The 20517-nt window shown below is 41.7% G+C and overlaps 1 protein-coding gene across 2 annotated transcripts in view; it reads left to right on the top strand.

Annotated features, from left to right (window-relative positions):
- The first annotated feature begins 17341 nt into the window (after window positions 1-17341).
- Window positions 17342-20517, top strand: part of SLC8A2 (solute carrier family 8 member A2) — a 1241705-nt gene continuing 1238529 nt past the window's right edge. Inside the window, exon 1 of one of the 2 annotated variants that reach the window (XM_044078494.1) lies at window positions 17342-17979. The gene's annotated coding sequence lies outside the window, so the exon portion shown is untranslated. The remainder of the gene's footprint in view (window positions 17980-20517) is intronic. The other variant, XM_044078567.1, reaches the window with a different exon arrangement.

The raw sequence follows: 20517 nt of genomic DNA, 5'->3' as shown, positions 1-20517 counted from the left end.
GGCTACACTGCCTGATAGAGCAGTGAGAGTGGCACTCAATGTCATCTGCATGAAGGTGATCATGGTGCCAACTATCTATCATGTGCTGGACTCCATTGCCTCCTGGAGGTGGTGGCTATGCTGGGTGACATCCTTGTGGAAACCACACAGCACTCCAATTATCTCCATGTTGGCATAGGTAGCTGCAGTTTGTACCTGAATTATAGCCCTGTACATTGCTTGATACCTGCATATCAGTGGCAAGATGGAATGATGGATGGTGACAGGAATCTCTGATATGCTGTTATATGATGTATATACCCATGATGGATCGGGTGTACTCATCTGGCTCTGGAGCCCCAGGGGAAACAGTGGTAGTGCATAGGGGAGCCTGCCTTTGATGGGAGTGGTATAAGCCCATCCTGTGCAGCCCCTAGGTCAGATGTGGAAGAGGCCACTTTTACACTGGGCAATGGGTGCAGGACCAGAGAGGAAGAAGACTGACACATTTGCCAATGTATCCTAGGACTATAATTCAGAGAAAGTGTGTGTGTGTGTGTGTGTGTGTGTGTGTGTGTGTGTGTGTGTGTGTGTGTGTGTGTGTGTGTGTGTGTGTGTGTGTGTGTGTGTGTGTGTGTGTGTGTGTGTGTGTGTGTGTGTGTGTGTGTGCAAATCCTCTGTAGATGCTAAACATAGCCTGATGTCCTGACACAGCTTCATCAGTTATTGATGTAGCAGTTGGCTAGTCTATGAATGCACAATACATAATATAATGAACAAAAGTGAATTTGTCTACCCTTACTTACACCTTGTATGACCTTGTGCATGCATGCAAATGATGGATGGAACCATGCAGGTATAAAGCATACCTCTATCTCTGCTGGTATCCCCTGTGACTGAATACCCAGTGCACCTATAGGAAACATTTCTGTTGGTATGAATGGTGGTCTCCCCACCATCTCTATGTGTAATGTTGCTGTACATGAAATGTAGTACAGATGCTGACCTGGTTACTTTCCCAGTTAGATATGTGGGGTTTGGCCACTCCCAGAAATTGTGCCTACTCCTCCAGATGTTATAGCCATGCCTTTGTTGTCTCCATGAGTCATTATCCCTCATCTATCTCTGAGGCTTGCAAAGGGAGTTGGCCCCTTTCGGTTCCTTCCCAATTTGCTGCTGTGATGCTTGCCTTTTTCAAGGTCTACATTGCCATATTATTGGCAGACTTCTAACATTGCTATGTCTTGCAGTTCTTCCCACTCACAGCATAGACATCACTGACAGCTGTGTCCCACACTCAGTGCTGCTACATCTAGCAAACACCTCCTCTCCTCAACAGGCACTATCCGTGGGTCTGGAGTCCCTGTATCAAGACATCATTCACAACTCAGCTAAAGTTATCTAGCCTCTGCCTTCTACCCCCTTAAGGAAGACTTGCATAAAACTAAAAAAAAGGACACCGTAGCTGTAGACAAGTGATGTCCGGGAACAGTAGGCTACAAATCACAAACATTAGGTTGGCTATACACATCAGTGCAGTGTTGCAAAGAGGCAGGAAGACACTAGAAGCCACAGATATGGTAAGAACATTGGAGTGCCTTAGAGTGGTAACTGAGTGTGAACTAACATCAGCTGTATGGATACATGCATGCACATATACAGCTGGGGTAGGTAACATAAAGAAGTTTGCATGGCTCTATGAAGAGTTGATTTCACATATAGCATAAATAAGCACCTTCTTGGGGACCATAGGTGGCAATGTATTTGGGTCAGTACTGAGAGGAATTGTCTATATGGGCATCCTTCATAGGTGTCCCATGATGGAGGTCTGCAATATGTATGTCTAGGGTAGGAGGGTAGAGGCAGATAAGCAGTTCTGTTGTGGGCTGCTTCCTACAGATGCAGTTCATACAGCTATGCATGAATCTACTAAAGGTAATTGAAACCTCAGTGTGTGTGTGTGTGTGTGTGTGTGTGTGTGTGTGTGTGTGTGTGTGTGTGTGTGTAGGTAGAAGCTTTAGTCAGCCTATGGGGCAATACTGTTGTTGTAGTAACACTGAATTTGCCATAGTTTCTTCCCAGTCAAGGGCTTGGATGTCTGTTACATTGGTGACCTAAATGTTACCACTGTATTGTGGGACACTGAGTACCTCCTGTGAGCTTTATCCTGTGGAAATGCTGCTTCTGTTGCCATACACTGTGTCTTAAGCTGCTGAAAAACTGCTACTACTGCTGCTGCCTTGGTGCATGTTTAGGAGTCCTCTCCAGGGTAGTAGAGAAGGATTCCCTTGTAGCCCCCCTGTGCTCTTCCATATTTTGAAGTAAAGAATGACTTATAGAGTAAAGAAAAGAGAAATCATGCACTATTTGTTGATACTGAGACCCTTAAGGATGTCAATAATGAAGATGGCATACTGCCATATCTCAGTTAGTTACTTCGGCATTGACAAGACAAACATCCAAGTGTTAGCTCAATTTTGCTGGCCCAGGATGATTAAAGAAGTGAAAAACTTTTGTGCCAGCTATCTGGAGTGTCAGAAGACAGTGCTAAATACAGGCTTTAAGAACCCCTTAATACTAATGCCTGTAATGGAAGTCCCTTTTAAGAGAGCAGCCATTGACATAGTGGGGACCCCCTTATTGAATCTATTACTGGACACTGATGCATCCTGCTTACATTAAATTATGCTCCTTACTTTCATTAGACTATTCTCCTTTAAAAAGCCAACTGTAATGTTAGAGCCAAGGACACAGTACTATTTTTGAGAGTAGGACTCCCAAAGGAAATTTTGACTTATCAGGATACCTCATTTATGTCAAAGATTTTGAAGCATCGTTGTCAAAGTTTTCAGGCAAAACAACCATGGACTTCCATTTGCCATCAACAAATTAATGGGCTAAGGAAAGATTCAGTAGAACTTTCAAGTCTGTCCTGAAGAAGGTAGTGAACCTGATATGAAAACTGAGGCCAGCAACTGCACTATTTAATATTTTATGTGATGGAAGTTCCATAATACTTCACTACTTTGGTCCATTTTAGCTACTATATGGTTGACATTCATGGGGGCTATTGGTCATAGTTAAGGAAACTTGGAAAGAGGAAGAAACCCCTTTCAGAACTGTGGAGGAGCATTATGATAATTTACAGGAATGAATGTGATTAATATTGCCTCCTGTCAAGAGTATTTGGAGAAGGCCCAAGCCAATAAATGAAGGGCATATAACTGAAATGAACAAAACCAAGGAGCACCAGCCAAAAGCAAACTAAAACCTAAAATAAAAAAAACACCCTGACTGGCAAGCAGACCAGACCACACAGGCAAATCAAAAAGGAAAAGTTCATTAGCTCAGTTAAGAGCTTTCTTCCTAAGTCTTAAGGACTTCATCAGAACTGGGATTATACCAAATCAACTTTATTTATTTAATTAACATTTGTTAACCAGGAAAGTCCAACTTGGAATGAAACACATGATGAAACACAACCAATGAAAAAAAACACTAGCTTAACTGGGATAATAAACTTGTCCTTTTTGGCATATAACTGAAATGCTCATCATAAACATTTCCAAGTAGGGGATTGAATCCTAGTCCTGGTCCGTAGCAGTGAGAACAAATGCCTGGCCAAAGGGCAAAGCCCTTAGGCAATCCTTCAAAAGTTAAATGAGGTGAACTATAAAGTGAGACCAGTAGAAAAAAGATATCCTGAAACATTTTTACCATACAAGTGTGCTAAAACCTCAGAGGGCCACAAGTTAGTGCGATTGAAGCAGGATCAGAATTGAGTAACTGGGAGTAGGAGATACATCTATCAGCTATTCCCCATGTAGTAGTCAATGACTCCCTGCCAAGTTTGAAAAACAGTGCCAGGGGCTTGTTATAAGGAAAAAGCTCTTATATGGTCTTAAATCCTAACCTTCATCACCCTAATAGTTCTGCTAACATAAAAAGCCAGACAAGAGGAACACGTTGCAAAGTATTTAATATTTTTGATGCACAATGAAAAAAATAAAAATAACCATTATTTTAATATTATTTGCTCCATTCCAATTCTTAATGATAATAATAATAACAACAACAACAATAATAATATTCTTTGTTCCAAAAATAATCTGTCCCATGAATGAAAACATAGCCATCCTCTTGCATTTATTAGATATAAATTGTTGAAATATAGTTTGCTCACAGTCATTATCATCTTCATTAAGATATAAAGTATATACTGGGCAATATTTTGTGCAGAACTACCTGCTCAATAGTATTTCCTACAAGAATGTCAAGATATATCCTACTTATAAATGTAAAATGCAAAGAATAATTCTCAGTCATATATTTGTCATTATCCACAGTAAGTCTACTTGTCCTGCCCCTTTAAAATATTCTACTTGCGTCATTTTGGATGCACTCTCATAAAAGAGAAATAACTTTCTACGTTGTGCCTCTTTTCTAACTGCTTTGTACTGGCTATAAACTGATTACTCTCTCTTAGAAATTAACCTGAGAGTGGGATCCCGCATTGCTCCCTTACCCTACTCCCAAATTCTACCCACTCCTCTTACTTTACTATTATACTTCCCACAAACACATTTAACTTGTGAATCTTATTCCCTAACTCTCACTAAACAACTTTACTATCATACAAACACTCCTCTTTCTTTTTACCTAATCCCCAACTTTCATTTAATCCAGTTCATCTATTAGCACCTTTCCCAACTACCTTAATCCCTCCCATACTGCTTTGCACTATATTCATTCATACTCACACCTGTCCCTAACAGTACCTAGCCATTCTATACTGTATCTTCTACCTTTCCCAAATAAACCCTCATTTATTCCTATTTTAACTACAGCATCATACTGTAGCCTTTTAAACCAGTCTATTCCTTACATTTCAGAGATTATTCCAAAACAAACGCTCTTTCTTCATAGAAAATACTTGTTTCCTACCCACCCTCTACCAGCTTTCAGACTCTTCTACCACTAAATATTCTACTGCCATGCAACTTCTTGTTTCCTTCTTGATCCCTACTTTCCCACTACCTGTATCAATAAAATGCACATCCCTTACTTAATCATGCTACTCCTCAGCTTATCTACTATTATTCTGCTCTTACTGTGCTATCTCTCATCCTACCATGACTCTGTAGTTGCTCTCAACATCAGGGGTGTGCATTCTGCATTCCTGCTGACCTATGATATACACCATACTCAGAAAACAGAAAGTGTAACATAATGAGTACAGATAAGACAGCAGGTGTGTATTACTGCCATCTTGGATAATCTTGGTTTTAATGCCTGTATGTGTTGTCTTTTGACTGTTGGGAACCACCAAGCATAACTAATATGATTCGTTAATTTTACAGATGTGTGGTATCTATGTCCAGAGATTCCACTGCATTTTCGAGTAGTGGCAATGAGCAGAGTTGAACACTGAACAAAGAGATGTCATCACCCACATATAGTATCACTCTATGGGATGTGTCTTCTTGTAGGGAGTAGGGAATAATGTAAACAGTGTGGTGGACACCTTCCACAATGCTACTTTGATCTTTTGGAATCTGGCCCTTTATATTCATTTTCTTCAACAGCTGCTACTCTGCTTTACTCTCAGCATGTACAGTGGCAGCTTGTGACTTCTAAGCAAGGTAGGACTGCAGGAAGAAAATAAATATGTGGAGCTAAATATAACAGGCAGGGCTATATTACATCATGGTTAAACTTGATTATAGTTATAATTTTACATAGATAATTGGTCATACACAACTGCATATGCTAAATAGACTTCCAGCAGTAGTCTTACTCTTCAGACTACATGTCAGAGCTACATGGCCAGATACATTCCAATACGATATCACAAATCTCAACACTGCTTGTGGCATTAGGTTGCTAGGATGCAGCTCCTCTAAATGAAAAGAACAGTTATAATTTGTTGTAATTGCAGGAAGCTACTTACTTGAGTATGCATGGGATGTAAACATCTGATATCAATCACTTTTAGCAACAGACTGCCTCAGTGCCCACTTTTTAACCACATTATTGAATGTATGCACCTCAATTGTCTGGCTGTGATCAAATAAAAACATAATAATGGTCACAGTAATGTATTTCAGATTGTTTCATCCAGACACTCACTAACCCTGTCATGCCAAATTAATGACTGTTTAATCATGATCAAACAACAGCAAGGAGGTTAGTCACTTTCATCCACTGAATGCCACTGTACCTGCCAGTTACAGACCCATTGCTGACTGAATACTCTTCAGATGTTTAACTGTAATCAAACAAAGGAATAAATAAGTAAAAAGCAAATACACAGTAACGTATTTCAGCTTGTTGCTGCCAATGACATGGTAGATAGTCTCACACAAGGACACAGTGAGGTACTCGCCAGTTGTGCCACTTTGTGTAAACCTCAGATGTCTTTTTGATAAAATGAATGAATGAATAAATAAATAAATAAATAAATAATGGCCAAAGTAATGTATTTCATCTAGTTGGTGCTAGGCATATACACATACACATGAGTGTGCCACATACAAACATTCGCAAACACACACTGATACACACACTCTCAATCTGATATATGATGCAATATAGTCACTTCATTGTCAATGTGTTTACTTCATATGTCTGTGATCAAATAAATTAATAAATGATGGCTGCAGTAATGCATTTCAGATTGTTTCTGTCAGTTACATACAGTACAACTTATTATAAACCCAACACACAGGTGCCCACCAATTACAGCCACTTTATTGACTGTGTTTACCCATGCTTCTCAAGTATTCCTCATTATGAGGAATGATCCTCATTTTGGGTCTTAAAAAGCCTGTGTTCCTTGACGTTCCACATTGAAAGAGTCTATCACACATTCAGACTTAGGAATTTTTTAACTGAAATCTATAGCAAATAGTACTGAATCATATTAAGTCATCAAAAGAGCTTTTTATAAGTATAAAGTAGCACATTTTAACAATCCCATGAGTTTCCTAGCTGAAGTTGTTACTAAGCTATTAGTAGGTGTGTGACGATTTGTGAGAGATGGGCGAAGGCTGCCAGCCTAGTCACATAGAATTTGATACATAGTTCTATCAACTGTATAAATAAATGTAAAATACAGGCTTGTGTTTTTAAATGTAAGAAAACACTGTAAAATGTGAACTTCAAGATTGTTGCAACATTGCCATCTGCTGTAAGGAAAACCAAGCCAAGTATTTCAAATGTGTCTTTTTAAGTTAAAAAGATCTTATGAAACTCTTTAATGTTTTACAATTCGGCTCCAGTGCGGCTGGATGAAGGTTTCAGGCCCATTGTTTTAAGGCTAAAGTTTATGACCAGAATTTAGATGCGGAAGGTGCTTTATTGCTCTAGTTTCTGTTAGAATATACAGGTGAAATGCCTTGTATTTTTGTAAGTTCTGAGCAGGTGTTAGTTTGCTAAATAATACAGTTTGTGGCCTGAGAACTCAGACCAGGTATTAAGATGATGCAATATGAATACTGGGAAAACCTAAGTGTCAAAAATGATGTAATTTAGGAGGGCCTTAGATACATGTTTGTTAGTAATGTTTTAAATACTATTTCTCACAAGAGACTGGTAGCATTTTGACTTTGGACATCTAACTTATCAGCACTCTGCCTTATGCTCATATGTAAGTTTTAGCACTGTGATTTCTTGTAGGAATAGTTAAAGCTAGTAAAGATTAATTAGGTTTCTTCTTTGAAATCAGACCTGTCCTATTGTATTATTTTAAGTTTCTGTGTGATCTCTGAACTCTTAGATATTTCTGTGGTGTAGTAGCTTTGTTTTGTGCTTTAATTATTTACTATTAAATATTTTTTAAATCTTCTACCTGTGGCTGATTTGTGTAGAGATAAGCTCTAGAGTACATTGCACATTTATAGAGGTTATTGTAATAGGCCACTCTAAAGTAAGCCTTGACTGTTAGTTATACTGCCATTGGATATTAATATTGCACAGTAATAATTGGACACCCTTTTAAGGGCCTTTTAGTAGCTGATATTATTAACTGGGTGGTGGCAGTAATTACTACCGTATAGTTTGGGTAAAGGGGCACAGTTGGAGAATCTATGTCAGCCTTTCCCAGGAGTGTCTGTGAAGTTGTATAAATACTTATCTCAAAGTGTGTGTGTGTTGTGTCAGCTACTTGGCAGGAACACAAAGCACTGGGTGGACAGAGAGGGTACTGGAGGTTTTAGCTTGCCGAGTTAGGCTGAGACCAGGACCCTATAGCTGTGCCAGTGGGGAGTCTTATTGGAGACCTGGTGAGCAAGGGAGCAACCAGCCCCAGAATGACTGTAATCTCTTCGTGCACTTAAGTGAAATTGTACTTTACTGTGTGTATTAGTTATCCTTTCCTCTTCTATGAGACAACCTCCCTGGTGTTAGTGGTGAGGATTGAGGCTCCTTGATTGGTGGGCCAGGGCATGGTCATCACAAGGTGTTCCACGTTTTGCCCATTTGTTCCTTATTATGAGAGGTAGTGTTTCTCATTTTGGAGATGGAAGGTTGAGAACTATGTGTATGGGATCAGTTAACTAAATAATGAATGCAGTAATGTATTTCATTTCATTGCTGTCAGGCACATAGGGTACAACACAATGCAACCCTGCCCCAATGCAAAATATCAACTCATATTACTCAACTCAGCTGTGTAAAAGAAAAAAAATATATATATAACATCCTACATATTGGAATTGGCTGTCAGGATCACAGTCACACAAAACATTTTCATTTGCTAAAACTTAATGAAAAAAAAAGCTTTATTAATATTTAACCCCCTCTCCTTGCTCAATTGGAGCTCACCTACAAGAACTGCTTTCTTCACTTTTGATTCTCAGGCTCCCTCAGGTACCAGTCATCTGAGGCAACCTGAGTCAACAGGAAATGGCTGTTCACTGTTTCATTTAGCAGGTCGACAAGCTCCCATGTAAAGTGTCATTTCTGATAGAGTATCTCTAATGAGAAATAATCTACCTTATCCTCTGTTGAGACATATGTTTAAGAGCTGGGCTATTTTGAAAATGGTTCAGCTAACTAAGCTGACTTTTTTTTGGTTCCAAGTCCTGAAATATGAAATTCCACTACTTTAAATAAAACTAACTAACTAACTAACTAACTAACTAACTAAAAATCTCCATTTAAACATTCTTTTTATTTAGGGGTCTACAACCTAGCAGACCAATGCTCTGAAACATATCCCACAGTTCTCTATTATCCCTGATTTTGTCTCAGAAATGTATGCTGTTACCATGTTACAATTATCAGGTCTAGAGTGCTTAAGAATAATATCAGCCATTACATTTACAGCCTTACTGCACTTTAGAAATGTGCATTAGAACATTTCTTTCTAGTCTGTTTACTGTCTATATGAGTAGTTACAATTTTTGTAAACAGACCATAATTAGTTTTGGTCCGATGTTTGTGATAAGACTGAAAACTATGCGTGTCAAAACTTTCAATAATAACTTTGCCTAGTATTGTTGAGGTTATGGACTGGCTAAATAGTCTGTAAAACAACATAAGCTTACATGAATGAGTTCAGAGAAACAGAACATTATATATGTTAAGCAACGATGCAAAACTTTTAGTTATGTACTTAACCATAACTTCGGATGTATGGGATCCATCTCGCCTACATTCATAACAGATGGGTTTGGAGCTGATCCATCGGCTCCGACTCGGCCACTTTTTTATACTCTAGAACAAAGACTCTAATTGGCTGGGCTCCCCCTTATCCCAGAATGCACCACGCCTGCTTCCCCAGATCTTGTTTGTTCGCTTTCATACCATCATACAGACACAGAAACCCCACCAGGCACTCTAACCAACTGGAGTCCTTCAAAGGAAGATCTCAGTAAGGACCAACATTTCCTCTAACTCCAAAAGGAAGGGGGAAGGAGGGCGGGTACGTATGAATGTAGGTGAGATGGATCCCATACATCCGAAGTTATGGTAAGTACATAACTAAAAGATGTAATGGGATCCTATCTCGCCTACCTTCATAACAGATGGGACAGCGTCCCTAGCACCTAAATCCTGGGTGGCTCATTGGAAAACACTCCTGAGAACCGTGGAACCAAAGGAAGCTCTGTCTCTAGAAGCCACATCAATTTTGTAATGAGAAATGAAGGTGTGCGGAGATGACCAGGTAGCAGCCGCACAGATATCATCTATCGAAACTTTGGAGTGGAATGCTACAGAAGTGGTCATAGCCCTGGTAGAATGAGCCCTGACTGGGAAAGGCAGCTCTCTGCCTGATTGAGAATAAATGAAGGAGATGCAATCTTTAATCCATTTGGCTATGGTGGTTTTAGCCACCGGCTGACCCAACTTATTCTCTGCAAAGGACACAAACAGCTGATTAGACTTTCGTGTCTGACTGGTTCTGTCCAAGTAAAAACGCAGTTGCCTGTGAACATCCAACTGATGGAAAGTATACTCTGCACTGTTGGAGAATTTGGGAAAAAAAACACAGGAAGCTCCAAGGACTGTTGAATGCATAAAGGGGATGCTACCTTGGGCAAAAAAGAGGGATTCAATTTGAGGGATACCCTGTCTTCATGAAATATCAAATAAGGAGGGTTAGAACAGAGAGCCTGAAGCTCCGAAACCCGCTTGGCAGAGGTTATGGCCACTAAAAAGGCGGTCTTCCAAGATAGAAACTTTATATCGCAGGTTCAAAGGGGAGAGCAGTTAGAGGTCAGAACAATATTTAGATCCCAAGGGGGGAGGGGATAGGCTATTGGGGGCCTGAGGAGCCACGCTCCCTTGAGGAAAGACTTGCAAAGCCTGTTTGCCATTAAGGAAGGTTCAAAGGAAACATGAAAATTGGAAATGGCCGCTAACTGAACCTTAATTGTGGATACTGAGGAGCCCAAATGAAACAAAGAGGCTAGGAATTCTAGGACCTGCGGCACTAGGGCAGTAAGAGGATCAATACCTCATTGCTGGGCCTAGCAGGCAAACCTTTTCCATTTGCTGGAATACAGTTTAACAGTGGATGGCTTGTGAGAAGAGGACAAAATGTGCACCACTTCTGGGGAAAGAGAATTATCTCAGACTAGGGTTGGAAGTGGAGTAACCAAGCAGCTAGCTTCAACGACCGGAGGGATGGGTGAGAGTGTCCCGACTGGTGAGTCAACAGGTCTGGCACTGGGTCCAGAATCCAAGGGCCTTGTATCGCATGTCTCTGAAGGAAAGGAAACCAAACTTGATGAGGCCAGTGTGGGGTGATCAAGATCATGTCGCTCCCTACGTGAATAGCCTTCTGTATCACCCTCGGAAGAAAGGGAACTGGCGGGAAGGCATAAAGTAGACCGGGGGGCCAACTGTGGGCTAGAGCATCCCTGTAAATCTGCCCCTGAGAGGGAGTCAGAGTGAAGAACTCTTTGCATTTCGAGAATAGTTGCGGCCATCGTGCCCAATAACTGTAGAATCTGTCTGGCCGGAACTCGTGATCTGGGTAACAAGGCTAGAACCTGAGATTGTAAGACTTGAATCCTTTCTGCCGGCAAAAATGCCCGCATACTTCTTGTGTCTAACTCTGCGCCTATAAAGGTGATACGCTGAGATGGCTGCAGCACAGATTTTTTCCAATTGAATGTGATTCCTAGCGAATGACCCAAACTGACTGTGGACATAACTGCACGAACCAGTAGATGCTTGGAAGTGGCAGTGAGGAGCCAGTCGTCTAGACAGGGAAACACTTGGAATCCTAGACTTCTCAGGTGAGCTGTCACCACTGCCAGACACTTGATGAACACCCTGGGGGCTGTGGTGAGACCAAAGGGCAGTGCTCGGAACTGGAAATGACTGTCTCCCAGGCGGAAGCGTAAATGCCTCCTGGACTCTTGACGTATCAGAATGTGATAGTAAGCGTCCTTGAGGTGTATGGAGCACATCCAGACGTCTTTCTCCAATAACGGGAGAATGGACTGAAGGGTGACCATTCGGAATTTGGACTTTTTCGCAAAGCGATTCAACGAGCTTAGGTCCAAAATGGGCCTTAAGTCCCCTGTCTTTTTTGGCACCAAAAATAATCTTGAGTAAGTTCCTAATCCGATCTGGTCGGCGGGGACAGGCTGGATGACTCCTTTGGTTAGCAGCTTTGAAACCTCTATGGCTGCTTGATCCCGTTGACTGGGTGGCACGTCCGGGATTTTCCTGACAGGAAGAGGGGGTTTGAAGAAGGGAATAAGATAGCCTCCGGTAATAATGCGGAGTACCCACCGATCCTTGGTTATAGATTCCCAAGCCTGTGGGTGTTCTGCAAAACGACCCCCGACTGGCTCCGGAGATGCACAGTCGGGCAACGTCCTAGGGACAGTGAGGGTAGGAGGAACCTCAAAATGAATCGCGGTCTCCAGAGTTGCGGGGGCCTCTGCCACCTCTGGGGCGACGTCTTCCCGAATCCCCCCCCTGCCTCTAGAGGGGGGATCACCCGGTGGAGTAGGGAAAAACCTTTGGGATTTTCTGAACCACATTTTCCCTCCTCTCTGGGCCTTGGGATAAGGTCTAGAGGGAGCGGAAAAATGGGCCCCAATGGCAGTCAAGGTCTTGCCCTCCTGCTCGCACCGGGTTAGTGTGTCCTTCACCTTGGGCCCAAACAGAGAAGACCCATCAAAGGGGGCGTCGGCGAAGGAAGACTTAAAGGCCTCCGCAAGTGGGCACAAGCATAACCAGGCCTGTCTCCTAAGAGCCACTCCTGTTCCCACTGCTCTACTTGCCCCTTCGGCCGCATAAGATATGAGCCTCATGGACGAGTTGACTATAGACGATAGGGTAGTCATCTGGGCACCTACAGCCTGGGCTAGCGCCTCAGGGAGATTACCCACAAGGGACTCTCCTAACTCCTTGAGGAGGTCCCTTTGGAGCCTGGTAAAATGACAGAGATAATTCAACGACCGCAGGGTAAAGGCCGCTGAAGAAAGGGTACGCTTTCCGTACCTATCCATGCTCCTAGAATCCTTATTAGGAGGATGAATAGACGTCGAAGCCTCTGCCATGTCCTGCTGAGTGGCAGATGCCGCCACCAGCGCATCTACTGCAACTCCCTTAGTGAGAAATTCCTTCTGGGGAGGGGCTGAAAGAAATTTGTTAGGCCTGGCGGGCACTGGTTCCACAGTATCAGGGTGTTCCCACACCCTTCGAGAAATTACATCCAGTAGTTCATCGAAGGGTGGAGACACCCAGGAGGCGGAGGGCTGGGCCCCAAAGGCCTTGAGGAAGACTGACTCCTCCGTGGAAGGGGTTTTGGACTGCCAATCGCCTCTCTGTTTCAAGATCTCGAGGATGTCTGAGAAGGAGACATCATCTGAGGACAATTTGGGGGACCCCTCCACATCATCGAGGTCAGTGTCCAATGTGATGGACTCATCCTGGGAGTCAACGTGCTTCCTCTTGCACAATTTCTTCCTTGGAGGTTCATCCGAAGCAGATTCGGAAGGATCTCCCGGAAGAATGGAACCCCCCCCAAGGGGGTATCCTCAAGCCCTGGGGCCCCACTGTCATGGGAAAGAATGTCACCAGAGGCACCAGTACCGAGGTCTAGGGACGATGAGGTAGAGACCTGCTGAGCCGGCAAGGTCATGGACAGCGCACTCCTCATGGCCTCAAAAGCCGGACCTCCAGACTCTACCGAGGGCACTTGCTGAGAGGCCACGACAGTAGCGGGAATACCTGCGGCCGATGCTCCAAGGGGAAGACTAGGCATAGAGGTGACCAGTCCCATAGTGTTCCCCTCGGCCACCACCGAGGAGGAACTGGTACCGAACCCTGACACCGTTGATAGGGTAAGAATGGTAGTCGGTGTCGAACAGCTCCAAAGGGGTCTCGGCTCTGACTGAAGGGCTCTGCTGCGCTCCACCATCACCGACTCCAACGGCTCTGAAGAGGTTGGAGGAGGAACCAAATGAGCGGAAGAGGGGATCGGCTCCGGAGTGGAATGGGCTGGAGCCGAGATCATTCTAGTAAAAACCGGGGACTGGAAAAGCCTCTGGATAACCCTGTCCAAATCTGAATCCAACAACCTGGAGGATTTAGAGGAAATAGACGGGGGCCAAGACGACTTCTCTCTCGGCTCCGATAATCTAGGGGACCGGCTCCGAAAGGGGTCCAAAACTATCCGTGCCAAGACAGGCATCGTATGCAAAGATGGCGCCGACAGAGCCTTCAGAGCCAAGGGGGAAGAGCCTGAGCTGCACACCTCCAATGGCTCCGAGACCAATGGAGCCGAAGTAGGTGATTCACCTCTCGGTGCCATAAGCTGTGGCTCCGACACCAATGGAGCCGAGGGAAGAGGCACCGAGGCATACCCTTCAACCCTCGGCTCCGAGGCCAATGGAGCCGAGGAAGAAGAAGTCGGCCTATGCTTCTTGGTTGTCAGCTCCGACGGACTGGTCGGAGCCGACGACCTGTGCTTCTTGAGCGTCGGGTCCGACAGACTGGTCGGAGCCGACGACCTTTTCTTTTTAGAAGCTGGAAAAGGAGTCAAAACTTCCTCAAACGAAGGCTTGATAAGTCCTTTTAGGAATAACTTATTTTTCCTTTCCTGAAGGACCCTGGAAGAAAAAGCGTGACAAACACTGCATGTTTCTTGTAAGTGCTTAGGCCCTAAACAGTAAACAGATAGACATTTTATAACTGCACTTAGTGCATTTTTTAAAACCTGACTTCTGTTCCTTAGACATCTAGATAATCACACTAGTTAAATAATGAAAGTAAGACACAAATTCAAAAGTAGAGCAACAACCCTTAGCTCAAAAGGACCACAGAGTACAGTACACAAACAGAAGTGGATCAAATACGGGCCAAAGCCCTCTGACTTAAAAGGGCTTAGCTCAGAAGATATAGAAAATTTAAATTCTCTTATACAAAAAACACAAGCACACACAACCAAGGGCAAAGGCCCTCTAACTTAAACAGGCCTTGCCCAGTAAACAGCAGAAAAAGCGCGAAAATCAAATTCACTCAGACTCACACATGCTGATATAGCTGTTAAAACAGCTGTTTGTCAATTTTCTGACAGAAACCCCCTGTCAAAACACCAAAAAAAGGTTAATAAAAGCACTTAGCTCCAGCCAAGTAGAGACCACGTCCTGCTTGAAAAGCGGCAAAGGAGATCTGGGGAAGCAGGTGTGGTGCATTCTGGGATAAGGGGGAGCCCAGCCAATTAGAGTCTTCGTTCTAGAGTATAAAACAGTGGCCGTCCATCGGCTCTGAACCCATCTGTTATGAAGGTAGGCGAGATAGGATCCCATTACATCAATGTGATTAAACAGATGTAACAATAAGAGATCCATCTGTGTGTTGCAACATTTTAGTATTACATTCAAATTGTTACCGCAAATGTTTGCTTTTTACTTTAATCTACCACAAGAAAGCCTTAAAACCCATCTGCGTATACAATTGACATAAGTAAAGTCTGCCTCAAGGAAAATGATACGCACCGCTGCATATTTAAAATCATCACGACTGATCGTTCTTAAATGGCACTTTTTTCCTTAGCGACAAAGGACCCAAATTATAGCCACTTTTTAAATACTGGAACTGTTAATTTAGATAGTTGATAGAATTAGGACATTAATTAGCATGCATTTTCTGCTGTAGACAAAGTCTATCCGTCGTTTACTGAAATCCACCAGTTTTTCTCCAAGTATTAGGAGGGGCGGAGGAAATTATTGAGGCAAAATCAGATGCATTCGGGCTGGTTCAGTGGCGTTTGCTTTGCAGCCTGGAAGTGCTTGCATGGCCTCCCCGTGACAGCTTAGGTTTTTGCCGGTTGCTCCCAAGACAAAAATAACTGGAGCAAATGCTCAAAATCGGTCAGTTATTTAGTATTATTCCAATTCACTTAAAAGTGAATAGAACAACAGGTGTTGCATCAACATATATTTTCTGAACAATGAAACGTTTGAAACTCTTAATATCTAGCATTATTGATTGACTCATATTACCGAGTTGCCTGAAAATTAAAAACATTAGGACAGAAATCTAAAACATTCTGCGAAAAGATGATGCTCTCGGTAAACTGCCCATCCAGGAGGTGCGTGGGTGGGTGCATGTGGTGTCCTCTAATACACTGGCGTCCGGCTCATAATTACTTTTCAGCACTGCGCCCACTAACTGTTGATGAATACCGCATGTTGGTACTGGAGAATGAAAAATAAATTAATGTAATATTGTGAATGTGGAACGTCTTTTCATAGACCCTCCACAGAAACTATCACCGGCGTAAAGAATTACAAGTTACATATTAAATGCAGTTTATGTTGAAGCAGACTGGAAATGCAAAACATGATGATTATCAAGGAAAAAAGAGACCACCAGACATCATATTTTAGAATCGAGTGCATGTGCTCCCCTGGCACTTTAGTGCGATGTGCAAGAAAAAGAAGCCGCAGTTCTAAAGAAGGATACAGAATTATTAATAATTTAAAATACGAAGCATTTTGTCTTCTTAATTGCTTACGTTTTCTGTCCCACAAAAGTGTATAATTTTACATAATAATAACGGAATTCTCCCAGTTTATGTTGCCTCTCAATCTATTAACGCAAGGCATCTGTACAAAACTTTAAAACAATTGGGGGTGGGGGTGAGATAAAGGCCTAAACATAGGGGTAGATTTTAAATATTGCTCTTATAAACTTATAAAGTTGCTAGGATAACAGGATTTGAGATAGCATGCATTTTCTGAAGGGTGTCTGAAACTCAAATATATGTCATTATTTAGTGACTTAAGTCCTCACTAATTCTCTCCCACCAAAAAGGTTATGAGGAGCAGACCAAAAACTATGAGGCAAAAATCTGAACATTCTGCGGAAATCTGGACAGTTGGGGGTACCAGTGTACATATGTGGGTCAGGCAAAATCATTAGCTTTTTCTTAAGATAATAACGGGTTTGATTAAAAATACTGTAATTCTCAGCATTCATTTATTTTGTTTCCCAAAACTTTATGACCGTCTAAGTCAACAATAGTACACAACAAACACGTGTAACAATACTGTGGAAATTCAAATTATGTACTCCAAGGTTCTCCAAACAAAGCCATCTGAATGTAATGCTAGTTGTCATAATGTCATCTGGATGTAATGCTAGTTGTCATAATGGAGGAAACGATCAGATTACTCAGAGTTAACCAAGCGATGGGGAAGACCTGCTGCCTTGCCTTCCCCACTACTTAGTTATTAAAAATGTGCCTTAGGTGAAAGGCTTTTTGTAAGGAGAAACGGTCTAAATACTCGCAGACATCCACTCGGTTAAAAAATAACTAAAACTACACTGATAATATGATGTTCTAATTGAATTTAATTATCCCACCCGTTTTAAATGTTGTTGCAAGAATATTGCATATTTAAATTTTGAAATCGTTACTGCTTCAGCCTTAAATTTTTGCCAGCATCTGCAGTGGATACAGCTCTGGGATCGCTGTTATCCAATAGGGCTGAACTACTGCAAATAAAACAGTCTGTTGTCAGCCCAATGACTGAGGGATGCAGTGGCCTGGGAACACTGAGGATGTCTATCTACATCATCTGTATCTGGAAATCGTTCGTTGTGGAATCTCGGTAGGTATCCCTCTGCCCCACTTTTTTTCCTCTTCATTCTGTCGCCGCTGTCTGCTGCTCCAGTACTGAAAAGCGCGTGCTGGAGGTTCAAGATGCTCAGGCGCACATATTTTGCCAGTGTGAAAGCGCACTGCTGAAACTGCGAGCCCTGCTATTCGACGAGGGGCTGTAGTTCGAGATTACTCTGTAGGAAGGGGTTTTTAGCTCGTGCTAGCAGAGCGGTAGGAAGATTCTGGGCTTTGATGTTTTTATATTTAGCGGCGCGCGTGCGCGTCCACGTATACACCCACTGTCACAAAAAAAGGTAATCTAAACAGAAAAAAGCACAGCGGAAATCCTCAGAGCCGCGCGCGTGTAGCAGTATGGATTAATCAACGAAGAGGGGCTAGTACGAGAAAACGGATACAGAGAGGTAAGACTCTCAGCTCTTCTTTTTAATTTTAATAACGTCCCTGTGTCCCTAACAATTTGATACCTTTAAAGTTACGCGTTTCCCCATGTTTTGGTACTTATTTCTTGTTTTATTCTCAGTTGTTTGTGACATATTTGCCTTTCCTTCCTTTTCGGCGCAGTTCTTCATTTCCTGGATGTTTTTCTTTTTTTATTTAAGAAAGCATGTAGTTTCAATACAGCTCCTGTCCCCACTATTAGTCGTAGCTTACACCCTTTCTGTTGTCCCTATAAATGACATCGTTATTATGAAAATAATGTTCACTTTATTGCTTTTGCACTTCTGTTTAAGATTTCAATTGAATCTTTAATTACATGGTAATTCTTCATTAATATATTGTAATCTGTTTTTGTTTGTTCATTAGTTGGAATTTAGTGATGTCTAAATATTCTGAGTGTTGCACAGCTTGCTCAGTTTTGAGTAGCAGTACTTCTTTTCAGATGTATCTCAACAGGTTTACTTACTCCCTTTCACTGGATTCTGTTCAGTCTGTCTGCCTATAGTGTTTCATTTACATTTAGTGCCTTAAAATAAGTGTCTAGCAGTTCTTGAAGCAGTTGCTACTTGCATATGTTGGTAAGTAAGACGCAATTCTGGTTAATCTGGTCATATTATATATTTTTTATTTTTACAGTAGCAAGGTTTTATCTCCCATCAAAGTAAATTGTACTCCAATGAGGAGATAAACCTGGTATTTCCCATCAATAATTGAGGAATTGCACTGAAACACAGATCAGTGTGGTTACAGAGAATTATCAACAGCAAATCCATTGTATTTCTCCCTGCAGATTACAGAATCAAATTTTCAGCAGAAAGGTAAATCTTTTCAACAACTCTTCTTTCGGCAATAGAATACTGTCTGAGCAGTTTTTTCTCTTGAAATCAAAATTGTCCTTTTTGCTACTTTGATAAGAGAATCCCCTTTAATTATGATAGCCAACAAGGCAGTTACTAGGCAGATTGTTTCCTGGGGTGAAGTTCATAGAAAATGTCCTCTCTCCTCCAAATTGTTGCATGTCTGGTGCCTCTTTTGTATACCCTGCCAGTCCTGGTCTAGGAATGACCTTAGTAACCACCCTTACTTACAGTGTTACAAAGTGCACTTTTGCAAAAGCGTTGTGATTGTGTTGCCACATTCAGTGGGGTGCCTGTAGACTGAGAAGCTTGTAGATGCCACCAAACAGCTGTACATCACAGCAAGAAAGAAACGTAACTTCCCTATTCTGAACTCCATTCCTGTGCTTTATAAAAAATAAGAGTACACTGTTACAATTAACACCACTGTATATATTTCAAATACATGAATGAAAAATAATAAATAAGTAATCAGCTAAGTAAATAAGTTGGTTAGCTCTAAAAATTAAAATGATATATTATCAAATTTCAATGTCTGTTTTGCTTAATAAAAATAAAGAAAACATGCAGAAATGCCATTGCATGTATGATGTACATGCAGTGCTATTTCAGCTGTTTATCCACATGGTATTAAAACATATAATGTGAAGTTCTATCTTGCCATTCATTCTTACAGATGGGTTTGGAGCTGATCCTCAGCTCTGAGTCAGCCTACTACAAAGCTCAAGGTCTTCAGACAGCTCGAGGCCAAGTCCCTATCCCATGATGCACCTTGAGTTACCTCAGATCTAGTTTGCAGCTACAATAGATCGGAGGTTCCTTGCACAGCTCGGGCCAGTATAATTCTTTTTCAGATAATATCTTTAAAAATTATTTCTAAATACATTTAGATTTAGTCTTGAATAGTCTTGAATAGTTATAGCTTTTAGAGCTTGTCAGTAGATATTTTCTTCTCCTTTTGGCCTTCGTTTTTTCTATAGGCCTTTAATATTCCCTTTCCCTTTGGTGTGCATTTACAATATTATATAGCTTGTAGTTAAATAAGTAGTTAGTGTGTGTGAGTGTGTTTTTTGAATAGTGACAGTTTAGTCAGTTTATTGTTATTCAGCCCATTTGTTATTTAGGAATTATTTAGCTAATTTAGATTTACTAGTTTAACTTTGCCATTGTTTGGGTGTGGCTGATCTCTTTAAAATACAGTATATATTTTTTGTTGGATACTGTATACTTGATTATGGCTGACCAGGATAAGGATAAGCATCCCAAGTCAGGATTTAAAAATTGTCCTAAATGTGGAATGAAGATGTCTGTGACAGATAGTCACGTTAACTGTGTGTATTGTCTTGGAGCTTTGCACTTACAAGAAAGCTGCTCCATTTGCCATTCTTTTTCATCCAGAGTTCTTCAGGAAAGAAAAAGAAAACTTATAGATAGAGGACTTTTGAAACTGTCTTTTCAGGAAGCTTTGAGTGAACAGGGTGTAATCTAGTAGGTCTTCAAAGTCTTCTAAGGCTTCTTCTTTGGAAGGAAAAAAATCTAAGAAAGAGTCGACGTCGGCTCCACAGCCCTCGGAGCTGAGCATCTTGTCTTTTCGGAGCCGGTCCCTAGTCCTGGAACCGGTGTCTGAAGTTCTAAAGTCACCTA

Source organism: Protopterus annectens, chromosome 1.part0 (genome assembly GCF_019279795.1).
Source record: "Protopterus annectens isolate FY-2018-M chromosome 1.part0, PAN1.0, whole genome shotgun sequence".
NCBI lineage: Eukaryota > Metazoa > Chordata > Ceratodontiformes > Protopteridae > Protopterus > Protopterus annectens.
Note: the sequence above shows the minus strand (reverse complement) of the source record. Positions and strands in the feature narration are given on the sequence as shown.